Consider the following 20,484-nt stretch of genomic DNA (forward strand, 5'->3'; position numbering starts at 1 on the left):
AATATGAAATAATGTATATCATCTATAGTTTATTATATAAAAAATAGCTAAAATTATCTATATACTAAAGCTTTTCCACTCAAAATAACAAACACAAATTTTAAACATTATATGTATATGACTTTTGTAATGAAATCTACAGTAAAACTTTTCTGTTAAAATAATAAATTTATTAATTTCGAAATTAATTTAGCCGTCTATTGATCAATCTGACATTTACTTTATGTTTGTTTTGATCTATTCATTATTGCAATTTTAAACTAACCAACAAACACACTCTGTTTTGTTGATAAAGTCTAAGGCTTTTAATCACAACAATTTAATATTTCCACGTAAATCGAGCGAGAATCAAGATAAAGATGTTTATTGCCAGAAATTTATCATTATGTGGGCTGCAATAATGCGGCAAACGCTTGATGAGAGCATAAAATGTATGATAATCGCGCGTCCACGGCGGAATAGCGCAATTAAATAACTTATTCGACAAACACGTGTAACTACTAGCATATTTGCGCGCGACACGTGTGAAGTACCGTGTCGAGTGCGATTCCCTCTATAATGCACAACGAAAGGTTTTACGAAACAACAAACGCACGGGGATCGTTTTGTGCGGCGCTCCGTAACGCTCGTTTGGCGAAGCGAACGTTAAAAGGGTTGTTGCAGGCGCTTGTTACTACAACGCGTCGCGTTAATAATGCTATCCGCCACGCAAGGTTGTTTCGTACGTGCGAATAACGTCATTATCCTCGGAAAATTACCTCAAAAACTTGGTCCCGTCTTGCGCGAAATAAACCCGTGAAGGGGAGAGGAGAGAGAGAGAGATTGTTACTCATCGCGCGGTTTGCTTTACGACGAAAAAAGTAATCGAGGCGAGAGCGACCCGATAGCGTTATTTACGGCGAGTCAGCAGATTTTAGCTGGGATGCATGGCCTCTCTCCTGTCTCCTCCTATAAATCGAGGGCTTCTAAACGCGCTCACGCAGCAGAGATTTCGATTCGGTTCTCGGAAAAATTAAAAAGCGCGGAAATCGCAGCCTCCCGGCGATTGCAAAACGATTGTTGTGGCGTGCGAAATATTATCACGAGTGCAATAACAATTCCCGCACAATCAAAACTCAGGATATTTCGAAACAATAATATTATATAACTTATTCATATTGCAATAGCTTTTTTTGAAATTTAGATATAAATTTAGAAAGAAATTAAATTAAAAATAAAAATATATATATATATATATATATATTGTAAAATATATATTTTACAATATATAATACTCGACAATATGATATATATATATATATATATATATATATATATATATATATATATTAATATCTTGACATGATTTATATGACATGTGCATGTGCATCTCTCGATACTTATATGCCTTTTCTAAAAATTCATTAATTTTATTAAATTTGCTCTGCTTGCATCATTATAAATCTATTTATACCCTTGAAAGATTTTTGTGCTCCCCTTACCGCCATACAAACGGCACAAGATATTTTCTTCGGTCAAAGCTTTTCACTTCCCAAGCAAACCACTTTTGAGCACACTTGAAATGTTTTCAGTACTTCTCGCTCCTTCAACATACCTACTTCTTTTTCTTTTCGTATCAGTCCAAGTACTATACATGCGAATATGAGAAAGTTATCAAACACTTCTAACAATTCATTTCACGAATATTTGTACGAATATTGATAATTTCTGCTCACAAATTTATTTCCATTCAATGATTTAATTGTATCGAAAACTTTTCTCTCTTGTGTGTATTTGCGTACGTAAAGAATATAAAAAGCTGAAAATTTCTGATGTAGAAATCTCGGAAAGAAGCAAAAAGTAAAAATTTCATTTAATATCTTGTTTAAATCAATATATGAATTACAAGTCATATACTTATAAGCCACATCCAATAATAAATAACATTGTCAATTTAAAAAAAAAAATAAATTGTGCTAACAATAAAGCAATATTTAAATTTAAATATCGCACATATTTAAAATTTATATCATTATTTTATTTAATAAAAAGAAAATTGAAATCTTTTTTAAATAAAAAATAAATTTGTCTATAAAAATAATAATTAATAATTAATAATTATAAATGTCATAAATTGTTCTACATTCCATAAAAATTTTAATCAAATACCCTAAATGTTTACAAAAGTATGTGACTATGGATATTGTGACTTATTAAAAATTCTCACAAGTCTCAAAAAAAAAAAAAAAAATTTCCTCCATTAAAAAAATGTAAGATGAAACATGTCTCGGCGTATTTAGCCACCTCGTAACATATCCTAGCTACACTGCCGCAGTTGCGAAGGATTATTACACGGCATTACGTACGACAGCGGCGAAATGGCGCAGTTAAAAATAATTAATGAAGTTCTCTCGGGCGAGAGCGCGGGAAAAAGGCAGATTTAACGCGGCATGCGTCCTTCGTGAGATTCATATTTCGCATACGTGTCTTCTTGAATTAATGATGCGCCGATGGAAGCGTGTGTGAGGGCGCGTGTAGGTACGCGTGGACATTAAGTCGTGAGCAGCGTGTGCCCGCAGACTATAATGACTATGCCATGCCTCAAGTGTTCCTGCAATTACAAGTTTCGCGATGCGGGAACGACGATGATATTCGCGACGGACGAGCTCCTGCGGTTTTAGGAAAATAATGGAGACGAGACGGCGCTTTTCGACCTGCCACAGAATTATTGAAGAGTTTTGTAAGCGCTCTACTAAAGTGTCCAAATAACCCAATAACCTGTCACATTAATGCGTCTGTCAAACTGACAGTATTTATTCATGCAGATACATCCTTTTCTTTTTATTTTTTAATTGCACGGATTTTATTTAAATACAATGTTTATGCTAATTTGAGTAAATTTTGAGATGCCTTTCGGAAACACTTATCGTATCCAATATTTTTTTTATAATATAAAATAAATATTCTTATTAAATAAATTAAATTCTTGTTAAAACAATATTCACATAAAATTAACTAAACCAATAAAGTCTTATATACATTTTATATTTCTATCTTAATTTGCCAATGTTTTCATTTCATTTTATAGTCTGAATACATGAACCAATTAACGTAAAACATTGTATATAAATATGTATATACGTCACACAAGCGGATAAAAGCTGAATTAACAGATTCCGCTCTTTGAGTGAAGCGAAACGCGCATTCAAAAAGCTCGGCGGCATCAAACTTCTGAATTCCGGAAGTCTGTTATATCGCGTCATCTCCCCCTCGACCACATTCATCCCTTCGTGAGCCCGGTAGTCTTCATTAATTATCATTTGTACGGCTGGAAGCCGCGACCGATCCTAACTATGGCGCTAACAAAATGACCTCGCGGCGCTCATAAATCTTACCTCAAACTCCAAGAGCGAATCTGATATCGAATTTACACGGACACATATGCGCTCTGCCAACAACTCGATACAGTCTACTTATGTCTAATAAAGGGAAAGATAAGAAAGAAAGTATTAAAGTATTAAGAATACTCGTCTCGACATATAAAATTATATTTCAGGCATATGTTAAGCTTTTCTTTTAGCATAAAAAATGATAGAAAATGATTGTTTGCTAAAACATTAACATCCGTGCATTGAAATTTAAAAAATTTCAGCAAATAAATTAAGTTATTAAAATACAAATATATGTATGTATAAAAAATATTATCCTTTTTTCTTCTTCTCCCTTTCACTCTTCTCTGCTCTTTCCCCCTCCCCCTTTCTCTTATTAAAATAACAGCACTAGTATAATTTTTCTTGTTGCAAACATATTTTAACAAGTTATCAAAATAAACATCCTGATAAATTTTACTTCCACTTCCAGAATTTGATTAAAAAAATTATAAGTACAAATTTTAAAAAATTATTAAAATTAACAAGTTACGGTTTGACTACTTAAATCTTATTTATTAAAAGGAAACGCTTACTCAAATTTTGCCAAGAAATCTAAAATCGTTTAGAGAAAACTCACGATATCTACGACACTCTATGTATGTATGTCTCTGAGGCGAATAGAAAGGGAACAGAATCCCATATAAATAAAAAAGAAAACCAACGAGAGGATTGCTTGAGATGTCAAGAAAATATATTCACATACTCTGGCTTCAAATTGCAACTTGGACTGCAATAACTGCCGAGTCATTTCTTTCTATTTTCTTGTATTTTCGCAATCCCCCATTCCCTGTCAGCTTTCTTTAAAGTATGTTCCATAATTCGTATCAAAAATTAATAAGAAATACGTGCGCAAAAGAGAAATTATATAATCGGCCAAACGGAAAATAAATACGTGATGTTTGATTTAAGTAAAAATTAAAATTTTGTTAAAATTAAAATTTTAATAGAGATCTTTCAATATGATTATTGATTAAATTACATTGGAATGTGTGTATGTGCGTGTGTGTGTGTGTGTATAATTGTTTAATAAAAATTTTTCATTATTCTTGTTATAATTATTGATTATGTTAATAATTAAAGTTTTCTTTACATATGTAAAAAAAAATAAAAAGTTTTATTTGTAAAATTATAATTGCAATAGAAAAATTACACAGAGGTACTTTTTAGATTTTCAAAATAATTTATAAAGTTGTAGCACTTTTGCCCCATAGATTCTTTAAATAAGCAGCTAATTAATTAGTTAATTACTCGACATCACTTTATACAAATTAATCTGATCTTAAACAAGGAAAGGGAAGAGTAATTGATTTAAAACGCGGTAGAGTTTCCTTTTTCGGTATTTCTTCAGCATCTCAGGACTAACCAAATAAATTAATTTTTAATTAGATACGCTGAGCGTGTCTTGTTGCACAAGATGATTATTCCCTTGAACAAAGTACAGCGCCACATTGTGATATCGTAAAGAAGGTTAACATAAAATATAAGCGTCAGAGAATTGACCCTAATCCTGCAATTGGCTTGCTTCAATAAAATCTTGTTTCGAAGCTTATTGCACCAAATTGATTCCGCTATAGCGTATCGATAAATCCTTCTCTACACGGATTTGAGATAAACGTTTATATCAGCGGTTTGCTTATGGAACTTAAAATGATGATTTAGAAAGGAAGATATATAGATATATTGTAATTACAATGTATATAAAATTAAATATTACAATATTTTGTTAAATTTAAAAAGTTACATCGTAAAATTATGCAGTATTTTTTACACAACTACATATTTCTATATATTTATATTTTTCCAAAATAAATTATATAAATTGATTTATAAAGGAATAAACATTATGCAAATTCAACTATATGTATATACATCTTTATTGTACGTCTCTTTATTTAAAAATTTAGTTAATCTCGAATATTATTGATTATATTTTACAAAACCAATATGCAATTTAAAGAATATTCTTCTAAAAAACAACTATAGCAAAAATAAATTTGAATTCTGCATCTTTCTTTTTTATACATTAAAAAAGAAAAACTAAGATAAATAATTAATGCCATTCTTCTTGCAATTAATATTAATAATTTTGAGATCTTATATGCAATAATTTTATATCCAAAGTATATTAGTTGTAAAAATTAATAATTAATCTTATAAAACCTGTGTGAAATTAAATATAGTTTATTATTAATTAAAATTTACTTTACAGTTTCTCGAAATAAGATGTTTTCTAAATTGATTCTAGATTTTAGTTAAATATATGTAATTGGATTTAAGGATGTTCTGGATGTACAATAGTAGCAAAAAATTGTCAAAGAAAACATGTTTCTTACGTTTATACTGTTTGAAAAATTAAAGAAATAAATTCGGGTTATGAAAAAAATTAAAGTATCACAAAATAATATGGATTTTGACGTCTTCGTAAAAGAAAATAGTTGTAATTAATATTTTTCCTAAAAACTTTTGATCGTGAATATCCTCTGAAATCAACAAAAAAAAAAAAAAAAAAACAATGAAAAACGAGTAATTTGCGGAAAGAGAAAAAGAGACACATAATATTTTTTTACAATTTTTAGTAAATAACTTTTAAACGAGTTAGTGGATCTAAATAAAGTTTTGCACAAATATTTATTAGAATTTCCTTAATATATGTAAAAATTTTTATTTCATTGGTAATATTTTTTCTTTGTCAAATTTGTCAATAAGTGCTACAATAGGCGATTTTCCATAAGAATCAATAGTAACTTTAAATTTAAATAACTTCCAAACCGTTAAGAGAATTGTGCTCAGTTTTTGCACAAATATTCAGAAGAAATAATAGAACAATCTATAAAATTTTAATTTGTTAATATTTAAATATATGTCACATACCTCCTTAATATAATAATGAACTATTTGTACTCATATATTTGAAAAACTTAAATCACTGAGATTTGTGAACACTCATAAATTGTGCGCGAAAAAATTTATCGCGCTGACAAGTTGATGGTGTCGTAAAGAGTTTGAAAAATTCATCAATGAGAATGTCCGGCACCGATATGTAACGAACATCGAATATATCTCGACAAAGAGCTCATGCAGAATTCATTCCTGTTTATACGATTTAAAGTGCTGGAGCTATTACTTATAATTCTATTTTTGTTTTGCTTTTCTAGTGTACATTTTTATATAACTAATTTTCGAAACTAACGTTTTGCGTTTGGAGTCCAACACGACCTTGGTAAAAATACTAAATAAAGATAACAAGATATTATTTTTCCAATCACTAAAACGCTATTAGCGTTATTTCAACAGCTAGATTTTTATACAAAATTTATTTGATAGAAATGTAATACGCAAGAAAAAAGAATAGAATCGATTGTTGCACCAAATATTTTAAAATAAAATAGTAAAAAATCATCCATAAGCGATGATAAAGTGATCTTATATATATATATATGTCATTTATACAAGATGCAATAAAAAATGTACATATGTTAAATTAATTTGTCTAAATTAATATTACAAAACAAAAAAGTCTATCAAAAAAACTATTTCATCTTTTGATGTAATAGACTCTAATTCAACATCAACTGATTAATAAAAAGAAAGCTTCATATTTATTTATGTTAATTAATTTTATTTTGTTATTAAATATTTAAGATTCTGGTAAGCCATGTTGATGATTAATGAGACAATTTTTCCTGAATCTCGAGTCCATATCATTTATTTTCTTCGATTTCTCCTTCTTATATTGGCTACGAATTACACTCTCTACGTAACTATTGCTTTTATTTTGAACAAATTGATTCTTGCACGCCAAGCATGCTCGTCTTGCATTTGCACGAAAGAGTGCAATAATCCTCCATGAGATATTGTAAAATCATCGCTCTAACGTATGTATAGATATAATTTATAACATCTATTATTTTTTCAATTTTCTTACATATATTGTACATATATGTAATAAGTGTGCGTGTGTTAAAAAATTAACTTAGAAATAAAATTTGTCTCTCAAATATATATCTATACACTATCTAATTTAAAATTTTAATTTTGTATTTTTTCGAAGAAATGTAAAATAAAGAGGAACTCGATACAAAATATGGAATAAATGCTGACAGGTCAAAGTTGACAGAATTATATCAAAATTTGATGATTCTGGTCAAAATTACTCGTTGCATCATTCGTCGTATGACACGCTATCACGCGAATTGAAATGTTTCTCATCACTCGTTCGATATATATAGATTGGTAACGAACAGAATTGTAATTAGTGAGACAACGTCGAATTTATAGTAACATTTTTTAAAATATTCAAATCGGCCGGTTATCATAACTAGGCCAAATCTTAATATCCTATGTATTAAATAATTTTCATTTTTTCAAATTATTTTATAATATTCTATAGATCAATAATTTTAAAAATTTTGCACATACATACACACACACACACACACAAACATATCTATGTATGTGTATTTGCACCGTGTTAATTATACAAAGTATATTATAATAATGTCTTTCTTTTTTTGTAATATAACTTTTTTTGTAATACATCAAAGATTTAAAAATAAAATTATAAATTGTACATAAATGAGAATTTCAAGGTTCTATAAAATTATTATATAAAGAAATATAGCTTAAAAAAAAATCTTTTTGTACGTATATCAAAAAATATATGCTATTAAAAACTAAAAAGTTGTAAAAAAATTAGTAAAAAGCTTCTATTATGAAAAGCTTTATCAAATCAAATTTACAGAAAAATTCAAAGGAAACTCTGGCTTGTACAACGAACTGTATAGCGCAACACACACAAAACAGAGTTATATAGCTTCGATTAATTAACTCTTACTAGTTCTTGCCTTCTACGTTGTAATGTGTACAAGTGAAAAAAAGTATTAATTTACGTCGTTTATTTAAAAAAAAAATCCTTAAGAAAAATTAACTTAAAACAATTACTCCTACTCAAACTTACTATATAGAACAAAAAAATCATCATAAAGAATCTGATTTTATTATTTCATTCTGTTTTTCCAGCAATCTTAAAACTTTTATGTTATCCATGCTACGTCATAGTACGATATAAACATAGTAATCTATTGATAATTGATGATTTTATCGATTCACCTAATAACTGCAATCGCCGAATAACATTTGACGAAATAATGATACGATTCGAATCAATCTTGTATCATGCAATAGAAGCAATCCGACATTTATTTTACACCTTTCTTTTTTTTTTACTCTATCGCTCCCCCATTCTTATCCATTCTTTTTTGACATTGTTGCACTTTCATTCGCGCAGCTTCTATCGAACAGTCACTTCGTAAGATGGATCGCTTTTACGCCAACTGTTAATGGGTTTCCGGTCCGTTTCTGTCGTCGGAAGTTTCCCGCTTTTTACAATTTAAGCTTGGCACACCTAGACTGATGTGCCAGATGAAGCAATTCCATTTAACCAAGCAAATTTAATGAAACAGTGAAAATTACAAAAGTTGACGATGGACACAATAATATTTAAATTTTCAAGAAATGTATTACTGAATATATTGAATATACTGAATTTATGTAACTTTAAAGAAAGATTAAACACGAAGTATGCTATCACTGAATTCTTGAATAACAATGAATATCCACGAAGTTTCAATCAAATTGATAAATTCTCGCCAACAGTATTTCCATGCAATTTTTTACAATACTGCTGGCAATTTTATATTTTTTATTTTTACATTAATAATCCGTGATGAGGTACGTAATTAGATGTATCAAATAAAATATTTAAATTTTTTTCTGATTTTCCAATTTTTTCAATATTTTCTCAAAACAGTCGCGTAACTTCGTTTTAACCTCATTTCCGCTCTTAATTTCGATTCGCAGTTTCAGCAGAAGCGAAAAATCTTTGGTCAACATCGTCATGAGTCCTCGAGATCGACTAGTGAATCACGGTTGGTATTCATCGCTCGAAACAAGAGCCACTTCGAGGCTTTGATCTTCCTCGAGAAAAATGCGGGACCTATAAGTCTATTCATAGATCTCTATACTCGCAAGAGAAAAGCATCTCCGTCTCTATCAAGTTTTCGCTCGAGTAACTCTGAAATTCGCTCAAACAAGATTCGAGCTTAATTTTCAAAAAATTTTGTTACGACATTCTCTTTATATACGACGAAGATTTCTGTTTTTTGCCAAACAAGATGATATCCAATCTCAAAGACTGCTCGCAAAATTTATATATCACGGTTGCTCACATTCTGCGAATCGTTGAGTCTAAACTATAATTTTACTACAAAAGAGAATATTTTCTTTTATTTTTTTTTTTATTTATATTTGCATAAAGTAAACTTCACCAGAAGAATTTTTGAAAAGTCGTTGAGTCATTTTTTGATACGCTATGCACGAGGTTACCTCTTTGTTTATGTATCATATTCCCTTCGAGTTATGTTGCTTTTCACAATATCCAGTATAGGAGAACTTCTCTGTCAAGCTTTGTAAGATGGATCGTTTTAGGAGCTTTCCTTGCTTTCGACGTGCGATGGATCGACCAAATATCGCCGAAGAAGTTCACCATGTCTTGTGTAAATGTAACATACATATAAAAGATTTCGAATAAAGCGACTTGTTTATATGCCTGCAAAAGTGTTGGCAACAAAACAAAAATACAATGAATGTGTTATGTTTATCCAAATAAAAAAAAATGGTCTCATGTCTTAAAATTTTAAAATTTTAATCCTAATAATTAATTCTAATATTTTCGATCTTCACACAAATGTAACATTTTGATTTATTATTTAAATGCTATAAAATGTCTGAAAAAACTGTAAAATAAAGTTTTGGTGTTAGAGAAACAAATTTACGTAAACAAAAATACACGATTCTAAATATATTTTTATTTTTATAATCTCAAGAATATAACACGCATAATTTTAAAACCTCTACATATCATCTTTATTTTATTTTATATAACATATCTTCTTAATTTTCATCAAATTATAGTGTGCATATAATAAAAGGTTTCTTTATACTTATATATTTATTATAATCTATTATAATCTATTTCTATTTATTATAATCTATTTCTACATAATAAGTTTTATAAAATTTTTATGTAACTAAAATAAGTATTTTTTTGATTTATATTTCTCATTCTTCTTCTTTAATTATTTCAAGAGACACTTTTACTTCGCCTTTAAGATAATTGTCTTTTTTGTTTCTTTGTAATTATTTTAAAATTATTTTCCTGTAATGAGAGCATTAGTGTGATGGCCGACCTCGCAAGGAAGACACGATGATGATGCCAGATGCAGAAGGACAAGCAGTACGAAATCGTTTCTCCATTATTGCGCGAGACACCAGTGTCCACGACAGACACGTGTGCATACTGCAGAAATTTCTTGCCTGGTGACATATGTTTCACATTCCTTACCGTGTCTCGATCGAGTAAAATACGATAAAACTTTAACAAAATACAATGCCCTTTTCATTTAGCGAGAAAATCCAGCAAATCAATATAAAAGTAAAATCAAATCTTCGCAAAGTTGGATATTGTATTGGAAAATGTATCGTCACTTTGAAGATTAAATTCCACTTTATATTGTGGCTCGAATCCAATTTTCGGCTGTAACAAAATTCTACAGCATACTTTGCTACAAAAATATATCTTTAAAAAATTCACTTTTGTCAATTGATTACCTCTTTATATCCTGATTAATTATTTTTATAAACGAGCGAATTTGATAGTACAGTGAGTTGTATTAAATCTAAACTACACCTCTTTTATTCGAAAATGAAAATGAATTGCTAATATGAGTGCTTTTGTATATTGTTTTAATTCTAAAAATTAATATCATAACTCATTCAATGATTTCTACAAGACATATAAGTATATTTACTTATGCAAATTATAATATATATATATATATATATATATATATATATATATATATACAATATTAATCGTTTATTAAATTAATTTTATTATTTATATTAAATCAATTATGTATTTTTTTTTCATTAAGCTATTTTGATACAATAATGAAGAATAACCTACATATTTTAAAGTATATTAGATAGTATTTTTTTCAAGTGCTTCTTAATATAGAAAAAATATGCATTAAAAATTATAGCTAAATGATTTTAATTTTATCGCGTTTACGAAATGTTTCCATCCATAATGCACTCTCTTATATCCTCACTATTTCGATGGAAAATATCGGCGACAATTTTAATTAAATTTTTTTTCCAAATACTAGTAATAATAATTAAATGCTACTAATTTAATTATTAATGACTAAAATTTTTTTCTCTTGCTATAAATCCCATTAGTGGCGACTTGAGATTGTTGGAAATAATACTCAGCCATTTCATAACTATTATTAACTATACACATATTTATATATGTATGCTCTAAAATGAACAGCTTTCTAACAAATCAAGTTTCAATTTTAATCGTGTATTCAGCGAAGTAAAAAAGTAGGACAAGCTAAGGTAACATGCAGAGCGGACTAAGCTGAGCGCCGTCGGCAGCAGCGAGCAACAGCAACGATATTTCATCCAGCAAATGTTTTATTCAAGCGTGTTGTATGCTAAAAGTCGACAGGTAATTATTTCCGCAGCTTTCCCGGCTTCGGGCTAAGGGCGGTACCCTTCGGCGCGAGCCATCTCAAACGCCGAAAACGTAAGGAAGATATTAGGCATGGGGTTTACCCTGGCAAGATTTATGACTCGAATGCTTCAACACGCGACGAGTTCGCCAGAGTACGAAATGCAAGCTGGCATTAGCCCAAATTGCCGAATGTCTGAAGACACCATATCGTCGTTATTTATCGGAAACTGCCGGCCAAAATCGAATTTACTGTCCAGCAACGAACGTGGATTCTCACGCGTATCTCAAATGTGTTTTTTGTAAAGTCTACAATACCTTACTCGATCTCAAAATATTTCTAATAAGAATCGTGCCGATTTCTTCATCGCATTTACAGATCATCGTGCGGATTCTCTAGTTCGGTCTCTCTCTGATTTATTTTTCATCAAAATTAAATTAACTTTCTTCTGTTTAAAATTTATTTATCAAAATTAATTATGGAGATTCGCTTAAATTGTGTGTGCATCGCATTATTAAAATAATTTCAGCAGAGCCACGCTTCGGCAAAATTATGATGGTTCCAGAATTTTTCTTCTCTGAGAAGCAGCTATCGCGCCATGACCGGCGAAGATTAATTCGGAAAGCAGCATTACGTTGTTATGCATTTGATTATACATAATAAACCGCGGCTTTAGTTGCTGCCCAGAGGCGAGTGTTTCGCAGCAGATAAGTCATGGTGGTGGGTGGTGGAAGCCGGATTTCGGTAGCGAACGGCGGCGACGTAGCGATTACGTTGTTCGCGAAGAAAGCGGGTGTGAGACGACGAAATGAAGCTTCTGCGCGAAATTCGAGCGAGGAATGTAACGCGCGAATCTAAACGGATGCTTTCGCGCACTGCACCGACATTAAGTGCACTTGTGGCTGCAAAGCACAAGCATGCTCTCTCGTGCTAATGGCTGCGATCATCAGCCGAAACATGCATCGATTAACTTTTGATGCTTTTCGACCATACACATTGCCTTTATTATATTTTATATCAATACTTGCGAATCGAAATAAAATTGCTAATGGCAAGAAACGCTGAAAGATGTTTGATAATTGCGAGAAATAAGTTTAACATTATCTTGAACAATATTAATATGTTATGTGTTAAGTTTGCTCGCAATTATTATTTAGAAAATAGTTAATGTTATCGCAAAAATATATGGCAGATTATTTTCGATTTATACATGTGTATATTATACATATATAAAGATATATATTCATGTAGCTGATACACTCATACGATACGATACGATACTTTATACGCGATAACTTGGTACATTCATGTATTATTCCTTGCTTCATAACATGACATTGACAAGACGCGCTTTCTACCGTCCTGCAATGCCTGTCGAATGCGCTTCTGTGCGCAAGACGATGCATTGTTTTCGGCTCTACATAGTCTTCACCAAAGGAACTACGAGACCGCGTACACCCTTTGTCAGGGTAATAGCTGCAATCAGCTTTGTGCCAGCTGAAACATCTTTCCAGAATGTAGCCGCGCATTGCGACGCACGTAACCCGCATGACTACAATTATTTCGAAGGGCAGCAAAATTAAAATAATTTAACATTATTGTTCGCAATCTTGTAATTCTTATTGTCATCTCTCCTATTGTCATCAATAATCACTCTAATATTATTATTAATTAGTATTTAAAATATGATTATTATATGTATAATATCTTATAAAATTTATATATATATATATATATATATATATATATATTTTTTTTTTATGTACACGAAGCTATGCATTATACATAATACTATCGAGATAGTTTGTGTTTATCTCTCTATTGCAATAATCTATAATAATCTGCGATAATCTGTTATACGCAATTGTTATCCGTATTTATGCGCTTTTACGTCTATTAATTGTTTAATGGACACTCCATTACTATTGCATTATTACATCGTCAGTATTACATTGTTATAATTTAATTGAACATTTGATTTAAGAACATATTATAACAAATTATAACAAATTACATTTTATTTTTTTTATATCAGAACGATATATACAATTGGTAATTAAAATTTATGAGAAATATCTGGGTTTTATTATCACAATATGGAGTAGAAATCATAATGCGCGCACGATACACGCACAGAACCAAATTTATATTACAATAATTTATTACAATTTAAATTTCAATAATCTGAAGCATTCTGTGGAAAACAAAAACTCAGTTCGGAATTAGCATGAACGGCAGTACCCGTCTAATCTAAATTAATCTAATCTAATGCATTTTATGGAGTTTGTCTATCAAATATATTATTGCACGAGATAAGTTGCAGTAGTATACATGTACAAGCCTGCCTATATGCATGCAGATGCATGGTGTATACCGCAACTACGAGAAGTCTCTAATGCATGCAGTACATCCAAGAAGAAACTCCTTTGTATCCGAAATTAACCACGAGCAGTTCAAGTATTTAATCATTTCAGTTAGAAAGCGAAACTTCTCAGAGATAAACATAAAAGCTGCAGTGTCCTACGAAATTAACACTACAAAGTGTACAAAGTTTGTTTGTACGTTGATACAAGATACATTACAAATAATAAAATATTTCAAAAACAAAATATATAATATTATAATAAATATTTTACCGTGTATAATTAATTATATATTTAATAGTAATTGGTTACCATCAAACAATGATTAGATATTCAATCATTTTGTAAAAATTATATGATAATGGTTTCCAATAAAAATCGCGACAAAAAAAAAGAAATAAAAATTTTTATCGGAATTGGATGGTATTATGCAGTTCTTTTTTTGCGGATATACACATATATATATATATATATATATATATATATATATATATATATATAAATGTGTGTATGTTGTGTTGTGTATTTTGTCCGAGGAAAAGGGAAAAACTTTTCGTACAATTACTTTGTAGTGTTCGGGAAGAGAATTTGCACCTAACAAAGGACGGTTACTTCGTATAGTTCCGAAGGAGAATTTGCACCTAATAAAGGGCAGAGAGAAAGTGAATAGGTAGGGTTCAGTCTTAGAGAGAAAAATACAAGTGTGTAAATCCGCGAAACAAGAGCAAGTCAATTGTATTTGAAAAGAGATTTAAACATGAACAGCATTTTATTCGACACACCTTTTATACACATTGCGTGCATAGTTTATAAACACATATAGTTTATAAACACATTTCTTTTTTACTTTCTCCTCATTTCGCTCGAACTATCATTAACGCGCTTAAGAGATAAAAAGTTGTACGAAAGAATTTCCAGCTAAAATATTAATATATTTTACAAGAAGTTCCTACAAAGAAATTATTATTGTAACTTCCATTTTTGCACAATAAAATTTTTAATTGAAGATTGAATGATAAAGCTAATATATCATCATATTGTTGAAATTACATAATTACAATTAAATTAAACTGCAATGATAAAAGGTCAATTAAAATAGGTAAAGTAAAAAATGTGCTAAACGTGTGAAAATAAAGGATCCACTTGAATTGCATTAAAGCAGGATCTCATCAAGCAAGTCTTCAATGTTAATTACAAAAAGGCGTGACACCGAGATGGAGCCTATTTCGGCATGAGTGAGCAGTGAATTAAGTCCGCTTGTGAGCGAACGTGAAAGAGGCGGATCCTCAGAAGGATGAAATCGTAGCGAAGAATATGCCTTACGTCCTGGATACAATGCGTAAAATTAAGTCAAGCGGATAATTTCAATTTATGGAAAGCCACGGTACTCAAGCATAAACCAATATATGCAAATGCTTAGAATCAAACCTGCGATTTTATCTTTAAGTTATTTACTTTTCTTTACTTGAGAATGATAAAAGAATTTTTACAATGCAGTTGTGCCAAGAGATTATTGAGCTATTGGTACTTCCGAGAGAGAGAGAGAGAGAGAGAGAGAGAGAGAAAATTTTGTTATATTCAATAATTGTTTTGCATATTGATATTTTTAATATCAACAAATGTGAATAGTACAAAAAAAATCCTTTAACCATATAATTTAATAAAATTTATGTTGTTAGAGATAATCATGAATCTGCATAATTTAAGAACGTATAATAAAGTTTCTTTCATTTATAATCAAGTCATGTCAACTAAAAAAGAAACATCTTTAATAAATATTGATATTGTAAATTAATTCATTAGTTTTGGTAAATTCAAAAAAATTCTAATAAATGAATTTATAATAAAAGTCAAAATATAATTAAATACAGAATTTAAAAAGTTGTTTTTTATTTGTAATTTATAAACTATAATTAGAGAGAGTATATAATTTGTCACATAATTTATTAAAAATATATATCTCTCTTCAAGTCTGGTATATTTTCAGTTAAATATAATATAAAAATTTATATCATATTCTTAAATTCTAACTCTTGCAATTTTTCTTTTTCAATTATCGCCAAATTACAAGTAATAATAAAGGTTTCCGTATATATTCTTTTAATTTTTTTTCCCTTTTTTGGATTATTGAAAAAAAATTAGCAACTTTAAAACTCATTCTGCTTTCTTAGTTAACAATTATATGCACGACGATCGTGGGAGAAGTTCTTATTAAAGGAAATAGATACTCTCGAAAAACTAGTCTTGCGTTGATAATTGGATTTTTCAAAGAAACCTTAATGATTATTCCTCGTTATTCCGATCCGTTTCATTCGTCCTTCCTTCATTTTCAATTTGGATTTTTTTATCGTCATTGATAGATCTTACCTATCTAATTTTAAGAGTCTCACTTTCCTTTTATCGTTAAATCGATTATTTGTTAAATCGAATAAAATCGATAATAGAATATTTAATTTAATCGCGAAATTTTTTAAGTCAGGATTATTAAGTCGGAATTAAAAACTTATATTTACATAATTATTATTTTACAGTTTAGAAAAAAATTGAAATTAAATTTAAAAATAAACAACTCAATATCAAGTAATATAAAATATTTAGTATGTAACAACAATATGTTTTCGATACAATAAAATTTAAAATTTCAATAAAATTTATAATTTAGTATCAACTTTTATCTGCTGAACTTTTTTATCTGCAATTTAATGAATAATACAAATTAGAAAGAATATATATTCATACAACAAAAATATTTTTAATTAATTCTAATCAATAACATTTTAAATTTTGCATATAAATTTTGTTTATCAGACAGACAGGAAAAATAAAACAGTGAAAGTACATAACTGATATTTCAAATGTTATAAATATTATTTAATAATAACTAATAATGTATATTAAAAAATATATATGTGTTAAAAATACATGTCTACAAAATAATTACCTTTTTCTTTAAATTGTTTAAAGTGCACATACTAAAACATTTATTGAAAGTTTGCAAATTGTTATGATTGAAATTAGATTCAATACGCTTTATGTCAAAATTCGCTTATTGTTTGTAATTAAAGAGTCTCTCTTTTATCTTCTCTTTCTATATCGAGAAAAGAAGCAAGTATTGTTAAAAAATTCTTCTCATCGCACGGTTACGCCGTGAGTCTTTTACAATATTTCACGTTTATGAATAAGAATGCAGCCCACGCAAAGCAGATCTTCAAAGATGGTGGAATTTCCTCCGGAAAGGCTCTTGGAAGTTCACCTAAACCCTTTTAAAACTTCAAGGCCCGCTCACACCCTCTCCCCTTTCGCATTTCCCTCCTTTCGAAAATCCCTAGTAAAACTTAAATTCAAATCTTGGCGACGCCACACCCTGTTCTCTTGAAGCAGCTTAGTCTCCCTTAAATTTCCAGTTAACAGGAACTAAACCAAACTCTATATATAACGAACATCTTATATATTGTATATTCGCGTTTGCTAAGTACGTGTTGAATACATTACAGTTTATTGAAGAACATCATATATAATCAGTTTAATAATCTGTGTTTAGTAATCCGTTAAATAATCAATAGCAATATAATTTTCTAAATTGAATTATTTTTATCAGACTGCATTAAATAATATAATTGAATAAAATTCGAAATAAATATCATCTATTGTACATGAAAAATTATTAAATTGTGCAAAACGTTTAATTCACGCTTAAAATTATTAAAAATGTTTTATATGTGTTTTTTATATATTTTATTTCTTTACGTAAAAGATGCATAATTAATGTATAAATAAAAAATTGATTTATACATAATTAATGTATAATCAACTTTTTCTATCATTTACTACTTTTTTTATCACTCAGAGAGAGAGAGAGAGAGAGAGAGAGAGAGAGAGAGAGAGAGAGAGAAATATAGTGAAAGAGTTATGTGTTTATTATAACATGAAAAAAATTAATATAACTTTAAATATATAAAATTTGATTAAATCTCTCTGTACAAATCCATGGCTAAAATAGCGTGCGGAAATCTTGGAAATCTAAATATAACATTTATATTTTTATAATCGAGCACAAGATAATATGCTGATGGTAACACGTCTTATTAATCGCGAACGCCGTAAGCAAGTTGGATATTTCAGCTCTTTCAACTCCCGTATATCGATACCGCCAAGCACGCGTGTGTTATAGCGTGGTAACTAATACATGAGAGACACGCTTCGCGGCAATGGGATAAGTTCAGTGGGCTGTTTTCCAAGTGGATTTTCTTGTTCCACTCTCGATATCTCACGTGCGCGCCGAGAGTATACGTGGTATGATTTCATCGTACGCATGAGACTACGCTTTATATAAGTCCTACGAGTATCGTAGGAAATACATTTAATCACCGCAGAAACGCTTTTGATAACGGGAATCTGAATAATGAATTGCTCATTATGTTTATCATCTCAATCGTTTAGCACTTTTTATGTGGATGAACTTTATAATTTACATAAAAACAATCGATATTATCAATATAGATATTGTGGTTTTTATATTTTACAATATGTATATTAAAATCTATTTAACATGTAAAAAATTATTACTCAAAGCCTCTTCAAAGCCACTTCTGATTTAAAATATATTTGATTCAAGATCATATCTGTTATATATAAACAATTGTTTCAAATTATTTATATGTAAATATGTATTATATATAAATGCATTTCATACACACATGTATGTGTGTGTTTATGTAACGTGGATTTTTTAAAAATAATTAAATTTATTCTGAGAAGTGTGTCTGACAATATTAATCTATAAATTCGTACAATTTATAATCATACAATTTTAGCTTAAAAAAAAAATTAACTATAAATTTTTCATTACTTTTATAATATATTGTTGAATATTTTGAAATGACAATATTATTTTTACTCTTTTTTTAACAATAATTATTATGCATTAGGATGCTATTCCTTTGTTTTCGTAGATCTTTGACGACTAAATATCTTATTAATCGAATACGACATAGATTGCAAATGTACAATCTATACATCTATAGCATTCCAATCACGAAACGTCAGTAGTATGAAACCATAACATCTATGCTGCCAATCAACTGCTGTCGATAGCTACAATATCTTATGCTATGTCTATGACGTATGTGAGATATTACGGCAACTTCGGATAAATCATTTGTTATTGAAAAGTTCTCAAATTGAAGATAATCTGATCAGTCTTAAAGAATATTTTATCAAAAATCAAATTAATATTTATCAATTTATAATCAATTTAAACCAAAATAATTTATTATTTTTATTTCAAAATTATTAAACGTAATTTTATAGTTCTTCTGAAAAAAATAATACAATAATATTTTACGCTTAAAAAAAAATAATTTATATCATAAGTTATGATTTACTTAACACAAAATAAACATTAAGTTAATATAATTTATAATAAATATTTAAAATACTTATCTATTTGTAAAAATGTAACAACTGTTTCCGGTTAACATTAGACATTTTTATCATTAGATTATTCAAAAAATAAATTGCATTTGATAATTTTCTGTTAATTATTTGGAAAAGAAAAATTTTTTCCAAAATATTTTTATAGAGGATATCTTAGATCTTTACATCCAAAATAAAATAAATTCAGCGTTAAAACAAAAAACTTTTTTATTTGGCATTTTGGTCAAATCTCAAAAATAGAGCTTCCTCAAATCAAAATTCAATAAAAATAGAATACTGCTATTTTTATCAAATTCAGAAATTAAAGAATTACGTTTTATAATGATCCAAAACATAATATGTATTGTTTGAATAATGATTTTTGCCTTTAATACCTGAATTTAGAAAAAATAGCAATATTTCATTTTTATTAAATTTTGACTTACACAAGCTCTATTTTTGAGATTTAACCAAAATGCCAAATAAAAAAAATTCTTGTTTAAATACAGCACCTCTTCAGTTTGGATATGCAGATCTGCAGACATTCTTTATATAATATACGCACACAACTCAAAATAATAATTTTCTTTTAGATAAAAGTTGTCATGTCAAAATCTCAGAAAACGGAAACGGATTCAAATGATTCAGTTGGAAACAGCAAATTCTGCTCGCTTTTGTGCGAACAAGTCCTTAGTCCGAGCACGATTTCAGCATTGC

The 20,484-nt window shown here is 29.0% G+C and overlaps 1 protein-coding gene across 1 annotated transcript in view; it reads right to left on the reverse strand.

Moving 5' to 3' along the window:
• LOC126856757 (uncharacterized) overlaps positions 1-20,484 on the reverse strand; it is a 265,099-nt gene that overhangs the window by 157,449 nt on the left and 87,166 nt on the right. The gene's annotated exons all lie outside the window — the stretch shown is intronic.

Source organism: Cataglyphis hispanica, chromosome 2 (genome assembly GCF_021464435.1).
Source record: "Cataglyphis hispanica isolate Lineage 1 chromosome 2, ULB_Chis1_1.0, whole genome shotgun sequence".
NCBI classification, from domain to species: domain Eukaryota; kingdom Metazoa; phylum Arthropoda; class Insecta; order Hymenoptera; family Formicidae; genus Cataglyphis; species Cataglyphis hispanica.